Source organism: Podarcis melisellensis (genome assembly GCF_964234715.1).
Source record: "Podarcis melisellensis genome assembly, chromosome: 3".
Classification (NCBI taxonomy): Eukaryota; Metazoa; Chordata; class Lepidosauria; order Squamata; family Lacertidae; genus Podarcis; species Podarcis melisellensis.
In genome coordinates this window covers 100734399-100752028 of record NC_138530.1, presented here as the reverse complement: position 1 = coordinate 100752028, position 17630 = coordinate 100734399, and the positions used below count along the sequence as shown (strand labels likewise).

The following is a 17630-nucleotide window of genomic DNA, read 5'->3' as shown; positions in this document are numbered from 1 at the left end:
ACTACAGTTCCTGTCACCCCTGAACCCACTGTTCCTGTTAGCTAGGAATGATGGGAGTTGTAGTCCCAAAACATCTGGAGGGCCGAGTTTGGGGATGCCTGCCCTGGAGGAAAAGGAGAGACAGCTTAGTGGAGAACTCCCTCAGCAAAATTTCCTGTCTCCTTCCTCTTTTCAGGAAAGAATGTAGGAAAATGCACACTTAGTACCATTCAGACCATCTCAGTAGAAATATGAATGACCCACATGCAGCCCCATTCCTGCTCCCTTTTGAGATCTGATTCAACCAGTAAGTCTATAACAGTTTCCTGTTTCTGTCCAAAATAAGAAACGATGGCTACTAACCTCTGAACAAGTCAGGAATCTAAACAGTTTGAGAGTTGGTTTTGGATAGTTTCTTGTGCTTCCTGGTTCGGATGAAATGGAAAGGATGGGTAATTAGAGATTCCCATATTGCATTCAGGTTCACGTCAAAGGAAGCAGCCAACAGGCTGTGTGCTCAGGCAAAGGCTCATTCATCTCTCTGGTTTTTAAGCTGACACAGTGCTTGTCTAAACTGCCTAGAATGGTGGAGGCAAGGCACACTTCTGCAATCTTTTCACTAGGAAAGGCTAAATACCCTCTGAACAGTTTCCATCCTACTATAGATGTTTACAATCTCTGCTGCTTATGTTTAAACTTGCCTGACTGAGGGAATGATCATGTGCATAGATATGGAAGCCAGGCAATGTGTGAGCCATATAGTAAAGGTAAAGGGACCCCTGACCATTAGGTCCAGTCGTGGACGACTCTGGCCGAGAGAGCCGGCTTACAGCTTCCGGGTCATGTGGCCAGCATGACTAAGCCGCTTCTGGCGAACCAGAGCAGCACACGGAAACGCCATTTGCCTTCCCACCGGAGCGGTACCTATTTATCTACTTGCACTCTGTGCTTTCGAACTGCTAGGTTGGCAGGAGCAGGGACCGAGCAACAGGAGCTCACCCCGTCGCGGGGATTCGAACCGCGACCTTCTGATCAGCAAGCCCTAGGCTCTGTGGTTTAACCCACAGCGCCACCCACGTCCCACTGTGAGCCATATATTCAGTGCGTATACCTGCTTGTTTGACTGATGCAGTATGCCTTCCAACTCTTATGATTCCCCAAAAAAGGAGGTGTCATGTGAACCAAGTCTTAAATGGAGTGCCTGAGTCATCTGTTACGTTTTTATGGGGGAAGCTTCTGCTCAGTCTGCTGTGACTCGGAGACTATCCTTGGCTGGATCAGTGTTGTGTGAACTAGCCCATAGATTATTTCATTTCCTTTATTTGAGCTGTCAAGCAACTGTTGTACACATTTGACAGGCTTTTTGAAGCTACTTCAAAAAAGACAGATCATACTTTCATAGAAATACTCTGCAGTATCTCATTTAGTGTGCAGCCTGAAACTGCTGGTGAAAAATGATTTCAATTAAAGCTAATATATTTTAAGAAAACATTATTGATCAGTGTGTGCTTTTTACTGGAACACTGCCCCCTCCTTCTCCCCCCAACTGAAACGAAAAAGATTATCTCATGCCACTAGAAAATAAATTGTCATGTCAGAAAGAGCATTGCTTTAAAGGTCAGAGTGCCCATGTGCTCTCTTTCCCAACAATGTTGAGATTTTCCCCAAACTATCAAAATAACTGTTATTACAAACAAAACAAATTGAGATTCTAAAAGTTAATAATAAAACATGAATTACTTTGAGGTAGCAGTGAGAACTATGCCTTCAGCTAGAAGGGATCAGAAATGAGATTTACTCTGTTCGTATTACTAAACAGTCTATTATTCCCATGAGCTATTTCAGAAACTTTTGGTCTTGTTTTGGGATTAGAAATAACTTATACATATTCAGCACCACACACCAGACACTTTTCTTACTGAGCTATTAATGAAATTTTTGTGGGAACAGTACTCTGTGACTTTCTGTACTCTTATATGTAAACACTGCATTGTGTGTTATGAAAACCTTCAAAGGAAAGCAAACATTTTTTTTTCCACGGAAAGCAATTTTTATGAATATATGAAACTGCCTTATAGTCAGACTTGGTGAGGCAGTACTATCTCCCTTCAAGGCTTTGAGTTGAGATTCATTTCAGCCCTTTTACCTGAGCTTAAAAACATAAATTAAGGATGTGTGAATTTGAGTGTGGAATTATTTGCATACCAAACATATATGCTGTACCACTGATTTTTAAATTACCTCATTTTTCCGTGTATTATACTAGGTTTCCCCCCTAAAAATAATGTCCAAAATTTGGGGGCGTCTTATACACAGATAGATTTCCCCTTCCATTTTCTTAAATTGGAGTCCCCCTAAATAGGGGCGTCTTATACATGGGGGGCATATTATAGACGTAAAAATACGGTATATCTATATCCTGCTCTTGCATGAGGCTTCCTAGGGGTTGCCTGTTGAGGAAACTGATCAGGTCTGCACCACTCAACTCTTAATTTCAGTAGTGTGGTAACACCAGATCCTACATGGCCATTAAAGGTAAAGGTAAAGGTACCCCTGCCCATACGGGCCAGTCTTGACAGACTCTGGGGTTGTGCGCCCATCTCACTTAAGAGGCCAGGGGCCAGCGCTGTCCGGAGACACTTCCGGGTCACATGACCAGTGTGACATCGCTGCTCTGGCGAGCCAGAGCTGCACACGGAAACGCCGTTTACCTTCCCGCTGGTAAGCGGTCCCTATTTATCTACTTGCACCCGGAGGTGCTTTCGAACTGCTAGGTTGGCAGGCGCTGGGACCGAGCAGCGGGAGCGCACCCCACAGCAGGGATTCGAACCGCCGACCTTTCGATCAGCAAGTCCTAGGCGCTGAGGCTTTAACCCACAGCGCCACCTGTGTCCCATTACTTGATCCTAATGACTGTATGTTCCTTAGAACATGCAATTAAGATGTGCTTGCTTTTAGATGTAGCTCTTGAGAGACAGACACCACACACTTAGTGTTTTACATTACAGTGGTACCTCAGATTACATACACTTCAGGTTACATACGCTTCAGGTTACAGACTCCGCTAACCCAGAAATAGTGCTTCAGGTTAAGAACTTTGCTTCAGGATGAGAACAGAAATCGTGCTCCGGCGGCACAGCAGCAGCAGGAGGAAGCCCCATTAGCTACAGTGGTGCTTCAGGTTAAGAACAGTTTCAGGTTAAGAATAGACCTCTGGAACGAATTAAGTACTTAACCCGAGGTACCACTGTAGTTCACACTCCCAGACAAGGACAGACCCACAAAAAGCACATCACAGTAGTCAAGCCTTAAGGTTACTAATGCGTAAACCAATGTGGTCAGGCTGTTGCCAGTGGTTGAAGCCAGTATGCCCTCTGGAAGTGGTAAAAAGCATTCCTGGCTTGGCCCTCTAGCATAGCTGTCAAGCGTCCCTTATTTGGCGGGACAGTCCCTTATCCCAGCGCCATGTCCCGCTGCTGTCCCTTATTGATGAGGCTTTGTTTGGCTGCTGGCTGGGCTTTCTGCCTTTGGCTCGGAGGGGCTCAGAAGCCGAATATACCTGTGCCTGGAAAATCCCTTATTTTGGCTGCCGATCCCTTATTTTCAAATCTGTAAGTTGACAGCTATGCCCTCTAGTGACAAAGATGTATCAAAGAAGCTCTGAGTGAATACATGTACGAAGGAGGAGGACCACTGTGACTCTGGCGTACCATCTCTTTAAATATACAGGCCATATCCAAGCAAGTCATACTTTGAGTGGACCCATTGAAATTAATAGACTTGATTGATGTTCAGTGGGCCTAGTCTGAATATGACTTAGGATTGTATCCAGCTAAGTCTTTAGCTACTCCCTATCAACTCTCATCATTTGCCCCTTAATTTCTGCCATTTTGTAGTGCAGGCAGACCCTTTGGTCTAGCCTTTTTGAAATGTTGGTTTACATGGTTGCCTTTTGACAGCTTGTGCCATCCATCCCTTTGAATGCAAAATTCACACACATCCACCCACTTGGTGGTATAAGCATGAATGTACAATGTAAAAATCAGAATATTTTCTTCTGCAAAAACAGTTGCAATTTGCCAGCGGGAGATTTCTGTTGATGGGTCCATTTGGCCATAGCTCTTTGAGGTTGGGAACAGTTCTGACACATGATGATGCACCTCAAAAGCTTCCCTACAAACACAGCTGTTCCAGTATTTCCTGTCAACCTCCTTTGACCAGCAGTTCTTTGTAGGAGGGTTTAAAATGCTGCTTGAATCAGCTAAATCAGACTTGCACTATGAATGAACTTTGTTGCAAAGTTAGACGTGACTGCGGAGACATGAATTATTGAAAGGTAAATTGTTTTTAGTCACTCTTTCTGTGTTCATGTAGTGTTTGAAGAGAGGAAGAGTTGAAGGCTACTGAGAGGACAGATTGTGTTCCTAATGAATCTTGAATGGTTTTGCCTACCTTTGCTTTGAATTCAGAAATCTACCTTACCTTGCTTTGAGTGAAATTTCAACTTTTAGATGCAAAAATATATGTTCTTAAGCTTTAGCAGCTACTTAAGAGAGCTTGTTTTAAAAAAGGGAGGCATTGGCTGTTAAAGTCTGTGATGAACGCCATTAAGTGCTGTGTACAGCTTCTTAAATCCTTTATACACAAATATTTTAATCTTTCTTAAGCCCTTTAGCACCTTCCTACACACACACACACTCTATAATGGAAGAGGCAGATTTCCCTCCCCCTTTTTGGCAGCATTATTTATGTAGGAGGATCTTAGCGAGATTATAATCTTCCACTTCCCTAGTCATAAGCCTACTCAGAACTTCTTTTTACATTCCTACCAAGAGAAAATCTTCAAGAGCTAAATTTGAATATTGGAATTGCCTCTAATATCCAAAAATAAATGGTTGATTGGCTGTATATTTAATTTATCAGTGTGGAACTGGCAAAGTGCATGTAGTTCGTGATGTTTATGTTTATAGCATTCTAAGATAAGACCTGTCTAGTTCTAATACAGGATCAACATTTGAAGGAGCTAAAATGAAGGGTTTATGCTACTGTAAAACAGTTGCCATCTTCATGGTTTTGGCTCTGTTTTGAGAGTAGTTGTGCAAGATTCTAGGTTTTCAGTAGACTTAGAAACCCACAACATATTTTTCTTGCTGTCCGTGGCAGCATAATTTAACACTGAATGGAAGAGTTGTCATCAGTTAAATGAGGCAAGAGTTAGTTGCTTTTTATGTAGAACTAAATGTACACCAAATCTGTTGCTGTGAGCAAAGATTCTGTTATATTTCTGCCTTTGTTTCCATCAAATTACTTCCTTTTGCTAGCACCATGTGGCAGATCAGCTAGGTGCCTCCTTGATTTATCTGTTTCAGGAATAAATAGGAGTAACTCTGATGTATGTGTTTTCATATGGCTGCCATCCAAATAAGGAGCTTGTAAAAGAATAATTTCATCTGAGAATTTTTGAGCTCTTTAAAAATTCAACTCAGTAGTTCTTTAAAGGAGAAAAGCATCTTCTTGCTATATAGTGTTGCATGTGAGTTGCATTCTTTTTAATTCTTCATCTTCCTCATTTAGCAATTCATGCTAGTCTACCCACCATCTTCTTTCTTCTTCTTCCACCCTCAAATCAAGTGCTGAAAATATAGAAGAAAATAATATACTTTACCACACACTGTGCTTCATTGGCACCTTTTACCCACACTCCTATACTTGGGCTTGTAAAGGGTGCATTGTGGACTATGGTTTTCGTGCAAAACTGCTTACAAAGTGGGGATTCTGGTCTGCAGTTAGGGTAGTACTGCTTCAGAGTAGTCCCTGCAAGTGTGAAAACTTGAATAACATATTGGGGGGGGGCAGGTAAGCCCCGTCCCACATAATTAATCACAAGATGTGGCACACACACACCATTTGAATGGCAATGCCCATCAACTTAGAGGGGGGCGGCCCCCTCACATATTTTATTCAGGGGAGGAGAGGGGATCTTAGCCCCTAGGAGTTGGCTCCTCTAAGTCCCAGTCTTACTTGAATGGCTGTCTCCAGAGGGTGGTACCTGGAAGAGGATGCTCAGATTCTTGGATCCTTGAATGTGGGGTCAGATTTATCCTCCATGCTGCTGAACGTCTACATAAAGCTGCTGAGTGATGTCATCCAGGGATTTGGAGTGTGTTGTTATCAATATGCCAAGGACATGGAACTCAATTCCTCCTGTGTGGCATAGGATATACCAGACCAGTGTTTGGCTTCCATAATGAGAGCCAATAAACTGAAGCTCAATCCAGATTAGACTGGGGCACTGTTTCTGTTTAGTTCAACCTCTTCTGAATGGGGTTGCAATCCCTCTAAAGCAGGGTTCCCCAACCTTGGGTCTCCAGCTGTTTTTGGACTACAACTCCCATCATCCCTCGCTAGCAAGACCAGTGGTCAAGGATGATGGGAATTGTAGTCCGAAAACAGCTGGAGACCCAACGTTGGGAAACACTGCTCTAAAGGAGCAGGTGCACGGTTTGGGGGTACGTCTGGCTGTATGTCTGCCTGTGGAGGCACAAGTAAACATAGTGGTTGCAGAACGTCTCCTATCAGCTACAACCCTGCCTGGACAGGGAATGCCTAGTTTCTGTTGTCTACACTCTGATAAACTCTAGGCTATATGGATATACAATTAGAAAAAAGACTATGGAACTTGGTTCCAATATATGATTATGGTGGTGAGACTTTTATATGCACAAAGATGGAAAGACTCATCATTACCAAGTATGGAGGATTGGTTGTTAAAATTAATGGACTTAGCTGAGCGGGTGAAATTGACATGTTTAATCAGAGGAAAGTCATTGCTAACATTTACTGAAGATTGGAAACCTCTCATAGACTTTTTGTGTGAAAAAGAAAATGAACTAATGACATTTGGTTTTGAGGACTGAAGATAATGTTGGTTTATAGAAAGTGGTTTTATTGGGTGTTATATTAAGAGTGGCTGAGTTGGATAATGTTTATATATCGAGGACAGGCAAAGAATCAGAAGTTCTTTATTTTCTTAACTTCTATGTTTTTTCTCTTTCTCTTTCTTCCCTTCTCCCTCTGTCCTTCTCCATTTCTCTTTTTTATTTTTTCTGTTTTTATTTAGATTAACATTTTAATTTTGATACAAAGATAATATTTGAATCCGTTTTTCCTATATTAAAATTTATTTTTTAACAAAATTAATCCGCATCCGTACATATATTAGTTTGTGTTTGTTTATTTCATTTTCAAACTTCCCTTCATCAAATTGCAAACCTGGAGCAGTTTCCAGTAAAATGATTGAAACAGAATATAGTAGTACATTGAAACCCTAATAAGGTCAAGTTAAACAATGTAAAACAATACCAAACACTTGATAACAGCAGTTAATAATATGCAAATCTGTGTTCTCATCTGTGTGCTTTTCTCCTTTTTTTGGCCATGTGCAAGCAGCTGCCTTGTTTGCAAGTGTCCTTAAAAACAGCATTTGCTAGTATTTCTTTAGTGATAAAAACCAGGCATGCTCCTTGGGGTCAGGGAACCATCAGGTTCTGTCAGATGATTCCAGAAGCTGATTTCTTACAGAGTGTTATACAGAACAGCATCTGGACATCATAAATTTCAGCCCTAGTTTTAGGTGGAATTCTTAATATCTTCCACATCAATGTTCCAAGGCCTCATGTTTGCATTGTGTCTTGAAGCTCTGGTTCAGATCCCAAATCTGTACTTAAAATCTCATGGGGCAAATCTCTGTCTCTGTTCCAGTTCCCCATCTCTAGCACAGAAATAACTTGTGCCCAGTCTCATAGGAAATCTTGCCTGCTTTTGAACCTTGGGTAGCAGGCTATAAATGTAAATTGATTTACCTACATTTAACACTGTGCTTGGCAACAAGCTGGGTAGCCTCTAGAGTAGTCAGAAGGAGAACAGTGGTACATCATGTTTTTCAGTAGCACTGAATAGTGACTCATGTTGTTGAGAGCCATCTAACATAAGGCAAATCTTCCAGTCAGTAGCTGGTATAAATAACTTGTGACAAAATAAGTCTAAAAAGCTCGCTTCCAAAATTCTCCTTTTTCAACCCAAACATTGTGTGGAAAGCTCTATGCTCCATCTGCTTTAAAAAGTCTTTCCCCCACTGCTTAATCATTCATATAAAAAGTTTGGGATAGCCAATCTCGTAAACTTGTTTTTAATTAAGAAAATAATTGCCTGGATGATTTTTGAAGGCTTAATAGCAATTGCCAATAACGTTGCTTTTAAGCTTTATTTAGTTGGAAATGAGATGTGTAACATCTTTATATAACATCTCAGGACTCCTATAGCTTGGTAACAAGGGAACTAAGAACGATATACTAAAATGCAGAAGTTGCTGATTAGATCGGTAATCTGGTCTGTTCTCCTTTGAGTGTTGAATTCTGTTATTTTGGCCAAATACTTGTATCTGCCAGATATCATGTAACAATTAGCCATGATAACCAAAGTGTTCTGGACCCTATTGTTCTAGGACCAGTCAGACTGCTGCATTCTGAATTCTATTATTCTAGGACCAATCAGACTGCTGCCTTTTGGATCCTATTCAACTTAGTACATAACAGTTTAAAAGCATTAAGATCTGTCGGTCTACTCGTTCACAATTTGAATATTTGTTACTTTTAAATAACTGCAACAGCACAAAGTCTTTGGCGTTATAACGAGACATGTAGGCAGTAAATTCAAGGTTTGGGAGGAGTGCTACCACAATTTACCAGATGCAGAAATCCAGCCATCAGCCTTCCCCCCCCCCCCACCTCCTTCAATTCAAAACTGGTTTCCACAGTTGTCAGAAATTGAGGCAAAGAGATCTCCTCCTTCCATCTTGGTGAACTGTGATACCCAAGTGGGAGGTGTGGGTTTGTTGTCTCCTGGTGAAAGACAAACATTTCCAAGGAAGCTCTGCTTTTTGCACAGCAGGCGACTGCCTCTTTTAGCTGAAAAGGTTTACTGAGCACTAAGGTAAGGAAGGGATGGGGTGTTCTCCCCACAGGGGATGAGCACACAAAAGAAAATTCTGTGGTACTCGGTTGAAAGTTAAATGGTTATTGTACTATAATAGTTATTTAATGCTGGAGGTGGGAAATGTGCTGTTAGCTTCTGCGTGTACATACACACACAGCAACCATCAGTTAAAACTTTAATTGCCCAGTGACATTTTTCTAATACCTGGGCTAACCAGGCTCCTAGACATTAATCCAGGTAACCAGGATTTGTGTTTAACTACACTCATTTTTTTGGCATTTTGACATCTGTTTGGGCTTCAGCTTGATGATTTTAGAGTAATGAATTCTTGGTACAGTATGCTAATACAAATCTTAAGTGGTGTGTGTGTGTGTGTGTGTGTGTGTGTGTGTGTGTAACTGTCAGCCAGACTCTCTTAATCTTTTCTCCTATGCTCCCTACGAGTCAATAACCCTAACAGATCAAACACCATTAACTGTAAAGCTGGAAGTTCATTCCAATCCTTCTAGCAGTGTGAAACCTGCATTAATCACTGTGATTGTGTCAACTGTATGATAATGTCACGCTTTCGTATCAAAACACGACAGCAGCTCTTACTTGAGAGCATCGGAGAGATGCAGAACTCAACTGAAGCAGCAAAGATGTCCCAACAGTTGCCACACCCCTCTTGCAAAGCTTTTGAAGACATGGCGGGGCAAGCTCACTCACAGAACTTTCTCATGTGCAAGCTTGTGTTCTGTCTGGTCTAGAGATGGGAAGGCCTGGAAGAACCCGGGAAAAAATTTGGGGGGGGGGAGAACCCAGTTTCTGCTTTTCTCCAAAGCCATTTTTTCCAGAAATAAACGAGGGGGAAAAACAGTTTGATATAGTTTGAATATTCCACACACTCCCCCCCCATTTTTTCCAGGAGAAAAAAAACGGCTTTGGGGGGGAAACGGAAAAAAACCTAGCCTCCCCCCCCCCTCCAGGCCTTCCCATCTCTAGTCTGGTCTCATCTACAGAGGAAGTACCTGGTTCTCAGTGACAGCGCTGTGTCCTCCTCCTACTTAGCTGGTCAAAGTACTTCCCCCTACGCAATGAGGCTCTGCTCCCTGCAGGAGAAATAGAAGGAAGAGCTGCAGATCTGCTTTCTCCCCTCCAACTTGTAGAGTTGCAAGGGGGAGAACCTGCATCCTTAGGTGGCAGCATTCACTTCTCCCTTTTGCCTTTTCTCCTTGCTCCTCCTCTGGCTGGGGCTGCCAAACCGTGCCAGATCCCAATGACAGTTTTAATATTTTATTATACTTTATTTGTCACATGTATATAGCTGGATGGACTATTAATCTCAGGGGTGTGGCTTCCAGCCCCACGTTGGGCAGAAGATTCCTGCATTGCAGGCCGTTGGACTAGAAAACCCTTGTCCCTTCTGACTCTACAGATCTATGATTCTATGACCTTCAAGCCAGCAATCTTTTGTCATGAACTGGTAGGACAACAGGGAGGAGGAAGAGGGGTGTAGCCAGGACCGGGACACATCAGGGCAAATTGGGGATGGGGAAGGAGGAGTTGGTGTAGGAAGTACTTGTGGGGAGACGGAGGATGATGAGAGGAAGGGGTTCAGTGCACAGGAATCAGAGCAGCAGGACGCATTACCAGAGCCATGTTCTGTCTCCACGAACATGGCGGGCTCTGAGGCAGGGCACTCTAGGAGGCTGAAGCAGGCTACTAGAGCTGAACTCACTAGTAGTGGGGCTCACTAGCTCTGGGAGAAGGTGTGTGATTCTTCAGCTGGAGTAGGCTTAGAGCAGGTGAGGGTCACATGCCTCATCAAGCCCAGATGCTGCAATCAGCATGAAAAGTTTAAAAGGACAACAGAGCTGTACTGCCCATGTTGATGGGCCTCAGTGTGGCAGTTCCAGTATCTCTGTAGGGCTGTGCTTCACTTTGGACATGTGGATTGACCCTGGACTGAGGACTTGACATACTGACTTTGCTACCAGGTAGGCCAGGGGTTCAGGACATCTTTCCTCCAGGGAGCTCTTCCTCTCCCTTTATCCTCACAGCAACCTTGTGAGGCAGGTTGGACTGAAAGACTATGATTTGCCCAGGGTAACTTCCTAACCTCTGCCACAGATTGGCATGGTCTGCAGCAAGCCTGCTTGTCTCCCTCCTAAAACCATACCCGAAACCAAGGAGGCTGGTTTTTAGGGTGGGGTTGGGGAATCTTTGTTCTTGTAGTTTTAGGTGGGGAACCTTTTTAGTATAGCTATGTGAAAGGAGGCTTGGGTTATGGATGATCATAGGCAATCACATTTATTGCTTTTTACATGTAAGGCTTTGGCATGGGCAATGCACAAATTCAGGAAATGACGACAAGAACAATTATATCTTTCATTTTATGGTGAAAAACAAAACTCCCTTGTCCTTATCCCCACCCCACCCTCAATTTATTGAGTTTCTAGCCATGCACAGTTGGGTGGTTTGTTTAGGCTCAGTTTAGTATATTAAAAATGCAGTCTTCATGCAGCACTGATAGAGGAAGATTTGTTGACTTTACTGAGACTTGCTCTGGTAAAGCACTTTGACAAATCGGGCTGTGAGAAAGCCAATACAGTTGTCTGCATGCCAGGAGTTGTTTGGGTTTGACAGGCTTAGAGGAGGCAAATCTCATTTGATTCTGCAAAAGCCATGCAAGTGTGCCCGTTCTGGTGTGTATGCTGCTGGAGCGACAAAGGAAGTTGTGCAGTCTGGATCAAGGATGGCCAGGAGTTATTCTGTATTCCTAGGGGTTACTCTGGGCTCCAGGCAGCCTTCCAGGGATCAGACTGTATTTTACTGCACAAACCAACCTCATAAGTTCAAGTCCCATAATGAAGGTAATAAACGTCTTGCCATTCTACAGCACATGCATTCAGACATTCCATATAAATATATACTTGTATATGCTAAATGTATGGACATTTTCTTTCTTTCCAAGTTAAACTGAGAATGATTCTTTCAAGCCTGTAGAATTTGGTATATCCACTGAATATCACATTAAGATTGGTTTGGGGTTGAATCTGGCTGGCTAAGTCACAGATAGTGGCAGCCTTGATGATGTAATCAATAATTCAGTTATTTGACAGCATCCCAACTTAGTTCTTCTTTTATATGCTGTTGACATGAGCATGTAACAATCTGCAGGTTTTGTTGGAATTGATCAATTTTACTACAAATTAATAAAATATCCTCTTTTAAAAAATCTGGCTAGCACGCAAGAAGTTATCCCTGAACTTGATTAGTGGAAGGTGTGACTTTACCAAAACAGTGATTTTGTTTACATGGGCACTTTGTATAGTTATTACACATGATTAGCTGTGCAAATAACTTTGTCATTACGTTGCAGGAGCAATATAAAGCTTCCTTGAACTTCCAGATTGGGCCAAATAAGTGTTCTACATTTGGTAGCATTTTGAAAATAAACATTTCTAATTTTGACTTCCTGGGCACCAGGGGGACTTTAATGGGTTGTTTTTTTTTGGCAGGGTGAGGCTCCCCCACCATTTAATAGAACATTTGAAACCATCAAAGCAACAAAAGGTCGTAATAACTTTTTACTTAAAATTCTGTAAGACAAACTGAGATGTTCCCCCGCATTATTAAAATTACCTGTACTTAAAAATGAAAACTAAAACTGTAATGCTTAAGGGATTTGTGACAAAATCCATATATATATATGGTTCATGAGCATTCGCCCAAACTACTCGCAGTCATTGTAGATATTATATATCTTGCAGAGGCAGTATAAATACCTCTGCTAGTGCTGGGAGACACTTGATCCTGATCACTGAAGTCTTTACTGGTATGCTGTCAACAGCAATTCAAATCAAGGCAAAGGAGAGTGACAGCTGAGACCCCTACAGAAGAAATGTAGAGAAATGTGCTTGGTAACTACCTAAGGCAGGTTTGTTCAATGTCTTGATTATCTATCTGGAGCTTGACTGGGTTTTGGTAGTTTTCAGAGAGGCTAGGTGTACACTATGCAAGCTTTCCCTTATTTTAACTGAGGGGTAAATGTGTTACGGTTTGTCATTATTCAGTGCTGTCAATATACACAGGCATTTACAAATTATAAAAGGAAAAGGAAAATGGGAAGGGAATAATGACACTATAGGGTTGCATGCATGCTAGTGGTCTTTGTTGTGGTTTCATTTTTGTATTTTACGGTAAGTAGCTTTGAGCATTTTCAATGAAAAGCAGTTCACGAACATATATATTATTAATCTCTCTCTCTCTATAGAGTGTTCCAGTATTAAAACATTTCCCCTCAATTAGTCTAAAACGTTTATCTATGCATAACTGTTCAAGACCGTCCCTGTTTTTGTGGGTGCACATTTTTATAGATTAATACTTCTCCGTTAAAATAACCCGACTTAAGGACAAACATAGGATTGGATTCAAATGTTGCACAAGGAGAAGGCTACGTGCACAAATATATTTTCTGCCTCCTGAAAAGCATCTCTAGGGTTAAGAGGGCTTTACATTGATGGGGCTGCATTGCGTGTGTGGTACTCTAAATTGACCAGAAGTATCTTGAGAGGCTTTGCAAAGGGGGGAGATGAAGTGGGGAAGATCCTTGCATGAGTGGCCTTTTATTTTCCTAACTTTGGGGTCCTATTCATTACGTATGCAAAGTCTTGAGGAAAGGAAAGGTACAGAAAAATGCTGCCCTCTGGGGTGAGAACACATGATGTCTTCAGAACGACGTAAAGCCAGTCAGGTATTTAGTTTACACATTCAGATAAAGAATATTTGAAATGGAAGTATTGCCTACGATTCTGTGAAGGAAAAATAGGATACGGCCTTCGTAGCTATGTCCCTGCTATTATGAAACGAGAAGGTATCTTGGACTGGACTTATTTTGTTCCCTGTGAATTTCATAGCAAGGGAAATGGGGCTCAATCGGGGGCAGATTTTTGTCAAGTCATTTTAATTTTTGAAAACTTTTCGTGCGTTAAAGAGGCAAAGCGTGTGCTCTTACAAATATGGTGCTGACAGACAAGTACATAAAACAAGCTGGTTGTGTTTTGAAAAGAAGAATAAGTTTGCTAGGAAATTTGCTGTCTTGAGTTCAGCCTTTGGGCTTTTGTGTCTAAAAGCAACAGCAAGCCTGTGTGTTATGTATTCTCTTGCATTTTGTGCTCTCTCCTACGCTGCTTGGACTCCAGCAGCCACAAGATCAGGCTTCATAGCTAGATGCCTGCAGCGGAAAGCTTGCACACCTGTTAGGCTGCCTGTGCAACTCCAGCAGGGAGCCTTGCTATTCTGAATTTAAGCACCTTCAGCTTTGGGAAGGGAGGATGAAATGAGATCTGATCTAGAGGAACTGTAGAGAGGATGATCCTGGTTCTAATTTTACATCTTCAGAAGGGTTGCTTATTTGCTGCTGTCACTAGAATGGAGGTGGAGGAGGGGGGTGGGAATTAGATGGCAGTCATACATTTCATATTGGAGGAGTTGTGTTTAAGATCTTGATGATGTTCAAGAGATTCACTAGCAGATACTTCATATGTTAAGAATAGATTAAACTCATGGGAGCACTGTGTGTGTGTGTGTCTGTGTGTGTGTCTGTCTGTCTGTCTGTCTGTCTGTCTGCGTGTGGTGTAATAGCCTTGTGAGACTTATTAGCAATTACATCTACCTGAGACTTGAGATCTACCAGGCTGCTTCCAGCTGATTGAAATTATCTGTGAAGAAAATAGTCTGGACATCTTCCCCACTAAATTTTCATGAAGCCATTGTTTGATGAGCCTGGTTTGTTTCATATAATCAAAATGGGAACAAACCCAGTACTAAGCCAAAAAGAAAAAGTGCAGATGGTATGCATTTGGGAAGGGGGTGTGGTTCATGGAAAAGGGCTCCAAGTTAGCAGATGTCAAATATCTGCAATGATTCTCGCCTTTAGAATGGCACCGATGGAGAACATAAACGCAGCATGCACTTTTTATAAAGACTGAAGAAAAGAACCTACTTGTCAAGCATCCTCCCAACTCCACCCCCGCTGTAACTAAATGGGAAAATCTCTTCCTTTTGATGTCCTACAACTGAGTATCATGTTGATAATTGATTGATGTAAAAGAAATTGGCTCTTTCCTATCCTTCATCTTTTAGCCCAAGCTTTGAGCTCTGTCTTTGTAACATGCATGTTGTACTGATGAAGCTGTTTCTGTCTCCAGCTTTGTTCCATCTGGCAAAAAAATCAGTTTTTACAATATGTGCTTTGGGGAAAAAAAACAAAAAACAAAAATCAATACCCCATTTGATAGAGACTGAGAATATAATGTGGGCTAATGCCAAAGGATATGTGGCAGGTGAGGCCTAAATTTGCTTTAATTTAGTCCCCCCCCCTTCTTTTGTCTTGGTAACTCAACCAACTGATTAATTTTGTCCAATTGCTTAGAAGCACATCTTGCTTTTAATAGGAGGGCGTGGGTTTTTGGAAGGGATTTTTGAAGACTGATGGGCATCAAAGCCTCAGGCTAGCAAAATGCTGTGATAAATCACTTTTAATCATTTTAAATTTTTAGAGGGGAAACATAAAAATCTTTCCGCAAACATGGTGACATGGCTGACTCAGTTGATCTAGAATCGGAGGTAGTGATTACACTTGTGTGGTAGTTGATTCTGTAGCATGTAAAAGTGCAGTCTCATACTTGTCCCAGTGTATTTCATGCTTTTAATAACATCATTGTCATAACCTTTGCCTGCAAGAAAATATCCATAAGATTGTGTATTAGAGGTTATGTTTGTAGGGCAAGGGCGCAATGTGCCAGTTTTTATAAAAGGCACATACATGTGGCTATAAAATATTTTTCTCACTCAGGCCATGAGATGAGGGTCCTGCCTCTGAAGACAGTTCAGAAATTTCATCTGGTGCAGAATGTGGCAGTCGTGTTGCTCCCTGGGGCAAGACAATTTGAGCATATTATACCGATCCTGGCCCAACTTCACTGGTTGCCAGTTTCCAGGCCCAATGCAAAGTGCTGGTTTTGACCTATACAGTGGTACCTTGGGTTAAGAACTTAATTCGTTCTGGAGGTCCGTTCTTAACTGGAAACTGTTCTTAACCTGAGGTACCACTTTAGCTAATGGGGCCTCCCACTGCCACCGTGCCGCCGGAGCACAATTTCTGTTCTCAACCTGAAGCAAAGTTCTTAACCCGAGGTACTATTTCTGGGTTAGCGGAGTCTGTAACCTGAAGCGTCTGTAATCCGAGGTACCACTGTAGAGCCTGAAACAGATCAGGACTACAGTACTTCATGGAAACCCTCTTCCCATATGAACAGACCCAGACCCTGTGACCATCACCTGAGGCCCTTCTTCGTGTACTCCCTCCTCCATAAGAGGTCTGTAGGGAAGCAACATGGAAATGGGTCTTTCTGTGGTAGCTCCCTATTTGTGGAATGCTCTCTCTGGGGAGTCTTAATTACATATCTTTCGGAGCCACCAGGCAAAAACGTTCTACTGTAACTAGGCCTTTGGCTGATTGAGCATTCTGTGGCCTTTAGTGGGAAGGGGTTTTTTGGATTATTTTGTTTTGTATTTTGGTGTTTTGTTTTTGTTCCCCCCCCTTAAGAAAAGGGAAACGTTGACAGCTATGGGTGGCATACAAATCAAATCAAATAAATAAATGTTTGCTTGCTCTTCATTTGTTACTATGAGATAAAAAATAGCAATTTCTACAGGTGCATTCCCTCCGTAGCTGTTGCCATATGAATGCATTTATTACAATATCTGAAGCAGAGTACAAAACATCTGAATGGGGTGACCTTCTGAATGAGGCCATTTCCATAGTGCTCTTGTTCTGTTCCTGTGGCCAACAGAATATACTTGATCGTCAGAAGAAATAGCTTAGGCTATGTACACATCAGCAGCTTAAAATACAGCAAGGTTATTCCCACCTCCTGTGTTTCAAGTCACATTTGGAAGATGCCTTGAGTGAAAACACGTCAAACAGCAGTATTTCTCAAGGCGCCACAAGATAGATATATGGATTGTAATTGGCATCATGTGTGCACAGCTTTAAGCACCAGCAATGGGAGTGCACTGGAGCCAGAATAAACGGTAATGTGTACACAGCTTTAAAGAACCGTTAAAAAAAAAAAGTGTTACCCCCTGTGATAACTTATTCTTGATGAGCCACCTAAGATATCTGACCTTGGAGCTATGAGAAGCATGAGTGCTGGTCCATCTTAGTAGGCCTCTTTGTTTAGGTCACTTTCTTGCTGCTGTTCAGCCAATGACTCTATCTAACATCTATATATATCCAAAACCTTGCTCCGGAAAGGGAGATTAGTAACCAGCTGATAGTTAGTTAGTTTTCTGAATCCAGGAAATAACAACAACAACAACAACAACAACAACAACAACAACAACAACAACAACAACAACAACATATTTATACCTCGCCCATCTGGCTGGGTTTCCCCAACACAATATTAAAATAAAGTAATGCATCAAACATTAAAAGTTTCCCTAAACAGTGGGTGGTTTTGCCACTGCATCCTTCAAACAGGCAGGGACCACCCTCTCTCGTAAAGAGGCATTGATCACCTCCCTGGTCCAGCCAGCTGTTCCCTCCCTGCTGGTTTTTATCAGCCAAGAGGGGCAAGGGTCTAGAGCGCAAGTGGTTGCACTGA

At 42.0% G+C, this 17630-nt stretch overlaps 1 protein-coding gene and 1 long non-coding RNA gene across 2 annotated transcripts in view; one reads left to right on the top strand and one right to left on the bottom strand.

Annotated features, from left to right (window-relative positions):
- Positions 1-17630, top strand: part of KLHL29 (kelch like family member 29) — a 425462-nt gene that overhangs the window by 71173 nt on the left and 336659 nt on the right. The gene's annotated exons all lie outside the window — the stretch shown is intronic.
- LOC309367368 lies at positions 3934-17218 on the bottom strand. The gene is made up of 4 exons (XR_014167096.1): positions 17149-17218; positions 14963-15209; positions 12744-12848; positions 3934-5612 (listed from the first exon to the last, which is right to left on the bottom strand). It is a non-coding gene; the product is annotated as an uncharacterized lncRNA (long non-coding RNA).